Source organism: Papio anubis, chromosome 2 (assembly GCF_008728515.1).
Source record: "Papio anubis isolate 15944 chromosome 2, Panubis1.0, whole genome shotgun sequence".
Lineage (NCBI taxonomy): Eukaryota > Metazoa > Chordata > Mammalia > Primates > Cercopithecidae > Papio > Papio anubis.
The window spans coordinates 14,006,584-14,014,247 of NC_044977.1; the positions used below are offsets into that span (position 1 = coordinate 14,006,584).

A 7,664-nucleotide genomic window follows, 5' to 3' on the forward strand; every position below is an offset into this window, starting at 1 on the left:
GTGTAAAGATGAAAAAAAAAAAAAAAAGCCTTCTCAACTGCTGTTTAAAATCATGCCACTGTTGACCCTAATCTCCTTCTAAAGCCTTAAAATATAAATTAGGCCTGTATTCATTGTGTCCCAAAGAGATTTCTTTTCTGGGACTAGCTCTCACTGCCGTGGGGCCTCCCCAACCGTTCACAATGGCCATCTGGTTTTTGTGCCTTCCCAGATGGGCTCAGTCAGCACAGATTCCAGGGTCTAGGAAAAAGGAGAGGAAAGAGACATTTGGCACCCGACTACATTTTACATTTACAATACAGGAAGAAATCTGCATTTCTTTTTCTCTCGGCTCCACCATCACCTACATAAGTTATCTGTGCTCCTACTGAGCTGGCACTTTGGTAAACAAAGCTCACTTTTTATGATTTCCTGATGAAAGAATATTTTGAGAGGTAAAAAATTAAGTGTGACTGATTCCTCATGTTTAAAAAAAAAACTGTCTAAATAAATGTACATGGGTGCTTTAATTATTGGGAAATAGTAAGTTTGAATGACATGTTGTGTCCTGCAATAGAAAAGTGAAAGAATGAATATTTATTGTGCAACCTATTAAGTAGTATTAGAAAACTTATACAGGGTTTAAAATATGCCTGGCAATATCTTGACTGATTTTCATCAGGAAGAAAAACAGGTAAAATGGCCCTTTTAAGATAATGGCTATTTAAAAATTTCAGCAACTGTACATTTTATGGAAATTTTGAGAAAATTGTACCTTGATATGCTGTTGTAAATAATAACACTGTGAGTGTGCTCTGTACACTTTCCCCAGTTTTCCCTAATGGGAACATTTTGAAACTCTAGTATAATAGCACAACCATGTTATTGATGTCGATATAATCTGCTGATCTTAGATTTCTCCAAATACACTTTACTTGTTTGTGGGTGTGGTATTTAAGTCTGTGCATTATGTCACCTGTGTAGATTCATGTATCCACCACCATAGTCAAGAAACTGAACAGTTTCATTACTAGATAATCAAGAAACTGAACAGTTTCATCATTACAGGATCCCTCCTGTTGCTCTGTTAGAACCACACCCACTTACAACCCACTATCCCTCATTTCTGGCAACCACTAATGGGTCTTCCATTTGTAAATTTTGTCATGTCAAGAATGTTATATAAATGGAATTATAAAGTATATAATCTTTTAGATTGGCTTTTCTCACTCAGCATAATTCTCTGAAGATTCATCCAAGCTGTTGCATATATCAATAGTTTGTTCTTTTTATTGCTGGTTATCTCATTCAATTTCTTCTAAGTTGTCTAAATTAGTGTAAAGTTATCCATAGCATTTCCTTGTTAATCTTTTAATAGCTGCAAGATTTGTAATTATATCCTATATTTTATTCCTGATATTTATTATTGCTTCGTATTTCTGAGTCTTGCTAGAGATTTTAATGTTATTGATTGTTTTACAGATTCTGCTTTCTGTTTCATTGGTTTCCCCTGCTCTTTACAGTTTTAAATTTCATTGGTTTTTGCTTTCATCTTTAAGATTTCCTTTCTTCTGCTTTCTTTGTATTAATTTTGTTCTTCTTTTTCTGATTTCTAGAGTAGAAAGTTAGGTAATTGATTTGAGAGGTTTTCCCTTTTCTGATGTAGGAATTTAGGGCTATAAGTTTTCCTCTCAGCAGTGCCTTGGCTGCACATTATGTATTTTGACAAATTGTGTTTTTGTTTTTATTAATTTGTATGTGTGTATTTTTAAATTTTTATTTTATCCACGAAGTATTCAGAAATGTGGAGTTTAATTTTTATGTGTTTAGACATTTTACAGGTTTCTTTCTGTTATGGATTTTTGGTCACAGAACACAAACTCTACATTACTTCAGTTCTTTTAAATTTGTTGAGGTTTGTTTTATGGCCCAGGTTATTTTGGCAAATGTCCCATGGGTGCTTGAAATAAATATGTATATATTCTACAGTTTTCAGGTGGACATTTTTATATATGTCAATTAGATCCTATTTTCTGAAAGGTGTTTGGATTTCCTTTATCTTTGCTAAATTTTCTGTCTAATATTTTTATCAGTAGCTGAGAGGGACACCTTGAAGTCCCAAACTATAATTGTACAAGTTTTATTTTTATTAGTATTATTATTATAGTATAATGACAGAGTAATTTTATTTTATTTATTAATTAAATTTTTAGACAGAGTTTCGCTCCTGTTGCCCAGGTTGGAGTACAATGGTGCCATCACAGCTCCCTGCAACCTCCACCTCCCAGGTTCAAGCTATTCTCCTACCTCAGCCTCCCGACTAGCTGGGATTACAGGCATGTGCCACCATGCCCGGCTAATTTTGTATTTTTAGTAGAGACAGGGTTTCTCCATGTCGGTCAGACTGGTCTCGAACTCCCAACCTCAGGTGATCTGCCTGCCTCGGCCTCCCAGAGTGCTAAGATTACAGGCGTGAGTCACTGCACCCAGCCCTGAGTGATATCTTATCTCTAAAAATAAAAAAATTTAAAAATTCCATATTTTTGCCAACATTCTCTTTGTTCTCCTTTTCTAATTTTCTCCCCACTTCAAAAAACTGAATCAACAAATATACTTTGTGATCTTAAAAACTGTTGCAATCAAGTCGTTTCTGTTAATTTTTTAATCAAATATAATTTTGATTCTTGCGTAGTTATAAAAAAAAATGAAAAAAAATTCTGGCCTGTGTAAGATTGCTGAGATTATTCAGCTACATATAGAAACCATTTACATATGGAAATCTGTTATTTTAAAAAACTTAACATGCCAAATTAAAATATTGCAAAAAAATGCTTACTAATTATGCCTCTAAATGCATTATCATTTAAATAGCAGTTAATAGTCCTAAAATGCTGGAGGACATACTTCATTCATTGCTAAATGTCAACAAATGATGTTAAAATCTACTATCTTTAAGAAAGAATCAGAATGAAACAAGAAATGTAAGAAAAGTATTAATTGCTATCCTTTAAATGAATGAGAAAAGACTTGTGAAATTCTTCAGTTTAATGCTTTGGGACACTAGTACACTGAGTGACTTTATGCAGGATTGCACCCTTAGCACAATAGGTTATGCGCCTTTCTGAGGCAGTTATACTCAAACATCAATTTCAACTTTAAAATATAATTTATTGCATTAGTCTGTTCTTATGCTGCTATAAGGACATACCTGAGACTGGGTAATTTATAGAGGAAAGAGGTTTAATTAACTCACAGCTCAGCATGGCTGGGCAAGCCTCAGGAAACTTACAGTCACGGCAGCAGGGGAAACCAACACATCCTTCTTCACATGGTGGCAGGAAGAAGAAGAACGAGAGCTGAGCGAAGGGGGAAGTTCCTTGTAAAATCATCGGACCTTGTGAGAATTTACTCACTATCACGAGAACAGGTTGGAGGAAACCAGCCCCATGAGTTAGTTATCTCCACCCAGTCCCTCTCACGATGTGTAGGAATTATGGGAACTACAATTCAAGATGAGATTTGTAGGGGGGACAGAACCAAACCATATCATTTATCAAGACTATTCTTTCAGGGATCACTTTTATGCTTTGTTACTATAAGTTTCTCTGAACATGTAGAACACCAGAAACTATGGGAAAGGGGAGCAGCGTTGTCTCCTAAGCACGAAGCCAGCTCTGTGTGTTGTGTTGCTGCAACTGACACTTGGTATTGATGATCATTCTTTCCCTCTCTCAGAAGAATAAGAGGGGAGGATGGAGTCTGAGAGCTAATTATTTAAATTAACTAATTAATTTAATCTAATGCAGTTTATCAAGCAACAGTATGTAGATTAATGTGCACATTTGTTTAGATGTTCTATAGAAGATACATCTTCCATAGTTTTTCACAGAAGACTGACATTTTTCTAAGGATTCACAATCAGTATTCCTTGGTTTACACAGTGTATACATCCAGTAATCAGATACATTACTTGAAATGTTTTTAAATGTTAACTTTCTTTGACATTTTAATATTTTAATCAGGAATTTCATTTCCCTAGATAAGATAGCTTTCATTACAAAAATGTGCTTTTTCAGGTCATTTGAAGGTAGCATTTTGTCTGAACTTTAGGAACAATGCCTGAAGATAAAAACAATGCCTGAAGATGTTAAAAAATACATCAAGATACAACAGAATATCATATAAAAATATTCATACAGTAAAATGACATGAAATGAGAGTGGTAGTTTTAAAATATATCTACTAATTCTTTGACATGCTTCCCTTTAAGAGATGGAGCTCCATTGCCCTCCGCTTGAACGTTGGGTGGATGTAGTGGCTTGCTTCTATCAAATAGACTATGTAGAGGCGATGGTGTGTAACCTTCAATAGGAGGTCATGCAGGGCCTTGCATCTGTCTCTTCACTCTCTCTGGGATCACTTGCTATGGTGAAAGCTATTAATAGATACCATGTCATCAGAACACTCATGTTGCTTGAACAACTCCATGTAGTGGTCCATGTGGACAGGAAAGGATGCTTCTTTTCAAAAATCATCAAGGAATCCATGCCTTCTGCTAGAGTCACGTAATTGAACCATCCAGTAAGTAGATCCTAAAGCTACAGCTCCAGTGAAGTTTTGAAGATGACAGTAACTCCAGCCAACATCATGGCTTGACCCTCAGCCAGAACCATCCAGCTAAGCTGCCTTCAAATTTTTTACTCATAGAAATATGAGAGAATAATATTTGATGTTTTAAACTCCCAAGTATGGGGATAATTTGTTCTGCATCAATAAATAACTATTACGAATACCTTCCCTTACAGACCTTGACAAATGATCACGTCCTTTGATGTCCAGAAGTAAACATGAACTGACATGTGATAAATTCTGGAAACATTATCAGAAACAGAACTCCTTTCTTTTGACAAACCCAACGCCCCCCCCAAACTCACTGCCCATTTCAGCTCACCAATATCTTTACATCAATCCACTCTCCTATGATTTCTTTCTCATCCAGATTGGCAGGTTAGAATAATAAATCTAGTTCATTTTTGCTTAGATAGACTTAAATCAGTCAAGTTCTCTTATTTCATTTTTTGGTTTTTCAATTAGATTCCACAATAGGGATATCTATTTCCAGAAATCAGATAACTAACTTTTCACTTACAAATAAGGTATTTTTTTATTTCCATACTTCTGAATATTCTTGTTCTGACTTTGATGCAGAATTTCTTTGTACCTGTGGTCTTTTTACAGAAACTGTCTTGATATCATATTTAAGTACATAAAGAATGGTCTGTATCTTAACATTCTATGTTTGAATATATCAGCATATTGACCTTTTAATGTAAATATTTCAGTAAATTTAATGTCAAATTATCTGGAGCAAGCAAACCTGTGAGTAACTATTAAGGCAAAAACTGGGAGGCAAATAATGGCTTCCTAAAGTGGAGAGTCTTGGGAGTGACATAATTCTGTCAATGGTCAAAGTGTCTTCTCAGAAATCCCACTGTTCTGTGCAAGGAACTCCCAAACAGAATATCCTAAGAGTAACATTAACAACCCCAGTTAAATCCGCTTTCTATATTTTTTCCATCTAAATCCTCATAGGATTTTTTGTTTATTCCAGGGTGGCAAAAGTTTTGTAATGTGCTAGGGCGGATAACTCTTAGAGGAAAAAAATAAACTTCATGTTTCTTTCTAACATAGATACATATTTCTTCCACTACTTATTTCACTAATGTTATTTGTCTTGGTCAACTACTGCATATTGCTTGATAATTTTTTCTAGGATAAGTTGTTTCAACTTCAAACTTGGAGGGTTTTTAAAAGAAAAACTGAAAACTATTTTTTACTAAAAGGGCATGGGGAGGGATAAGTTGTTTCAAATATCCAAGTTATTGGTAAAATACTTTTATAGTCACAAATGATGACTATATTTACCTAGTTTTCCAAATTTTGTAATACTCCAAATTGTGAGTCAAACACAAAAATAAAATGTTTGTGCAAATCCCCTTCCTTACATGTCTTCAAGCATCATACAGCAATGTGTTATGATAGAATGTGTTACGGAATGGGTTATGATAGAATGTGTTATGAAATGTGTTATGATAGAATTAATAATTCAGAGCATGTCATTAGGAAAAGTTCCCTGAAAGTTGATTTGAATATTATCTCAGTACTAAATTGGAATAAGGTACAACCAGAAACCCAAGTTTAAAGTCATAGTGACATTTAAAAATTGCTCAAATGAAGTACTGTGGCAATTTCAAATTAAGATTAACAATATTGCCATCACCGGAAACACCCTTGACACCTAAGGCTGAACTGTTTCCTTGTGTTACCAAGTCATGACAATACCAGCTCCTGTCTTATACTGAGAATGAACATTTCAATAGGACTGACAACTGATCCTCAGGAATCCGAAAGGAAATATCAAATAGGTGTTACTTATCCACATGTGTGTCTTCCAGGAAGACCTGGGGAATCTGTAAGGCTCAATACTGCTGGAAATTCACTTAATGCACATTGTCCTTATCCCCAGTGTCTACACAGGAATGATTTAGGGATACAGGTTGCCATGTCTTGATTTAGAACTAAGATCTTAATCACAATAAAACCCCTGCCTTGGCAGACCTTTCCTGTTATCTTCACGAAGATCTCAGCAATAACAGGCACTCAATTCCTCACAATTCTCACAGAACCGCCTTCTGGTTTTTCTGAGCAGCCATTCTCTTTTTGGAATTTGCATTTAGACCAATTGGAGATAAGATCTGGTGCTTTGGGGAGCAGGTGTTAAGAGACCCAACCAAAAGTGGAGCTGTCTGAGAGCTGTAGAACAGTGGAGGTTGAAGCAATCAATTTTATTGCAGTACACTGTTTCTCTTGCTACTAACAGCTGCTGGGAGGATAGCAGGAAAGCTACCCCGCTGAGCAGATTTGAGTCAGAGGATGGAAAATCCACCTCATTTCCAGGCTGAGGGGTCCCACATTAAAAGACCATAAAGTTAAAGTCGTTTAAATAGTAGCTCCAGGGGCACATTAACTTTGCCTTCTTATAAAATGTCCGTTAATATAGATCTCAAAGACAAGTTGCTTGTCATTTTATCATTCAACACAGCATAGCAGGTATTTACAATTGTTTTTGTGCCTCAGACATTTGTGTTTACTGCTACAGACACACACACACACACAAAGTTTGATTAAATGGACATAAAAGAGCATGCCATCACTATTTATATAGGTGGAAGCCACTATCCACATGTAGCTAACACTGACAATTTGAAATCTTTGCAAAACATTTAAAGTACTGAAATGAACATTTTATCATTACTGTTGGGGAAAAAAAGCACAATTTATTGCCATGCATATTGCTGCAAACTTGGTGAAGCTTTAAGTTTTCTGGATTGTTGATTTTGGAACATTTCTGCCCTGGAGGAATGCCTTAGAGGAGCAAATATGAAATATAAATTGGTCTTTGAGGATTCCGCTGAGTTAGATGGCTGGATGCATATCGACTTGTGAGTACAATCTTCATAGAAAGACCTGAACTGATGCAGGATTGACTGTTCCTGCTGCTGTCAGTTGGACGTTTCCTTGAGAGATCCCTTGAGAGATGCAGCTTATGGGTGCCACACTGTAACTGTAAACTACTTGGGAAAAACAGGAGAGGGTGGGATTAAAAACATGTCTGGCAGCTTAAG

At 35.7% G+C, this 7,664-nt stretch overlaps 1 non-coding gene across 1 annotated transcript; it reads left to right on the forward strand.

Moving 5' to 3' along the window:
* The first annotated feature begins 3,534 nt into the window (after positions 1-3,534).
* Positions 3,535-3,747, forward strand: LOC116274084. The gene has a single exon (XR_004182553.1). It is a non-coding gene; the product is annotated as a small nucleolar RNA U3 (small nucleolar RNA).
* Positions 3,748-7,664: the final 3,917 nt, after the last annotated feature.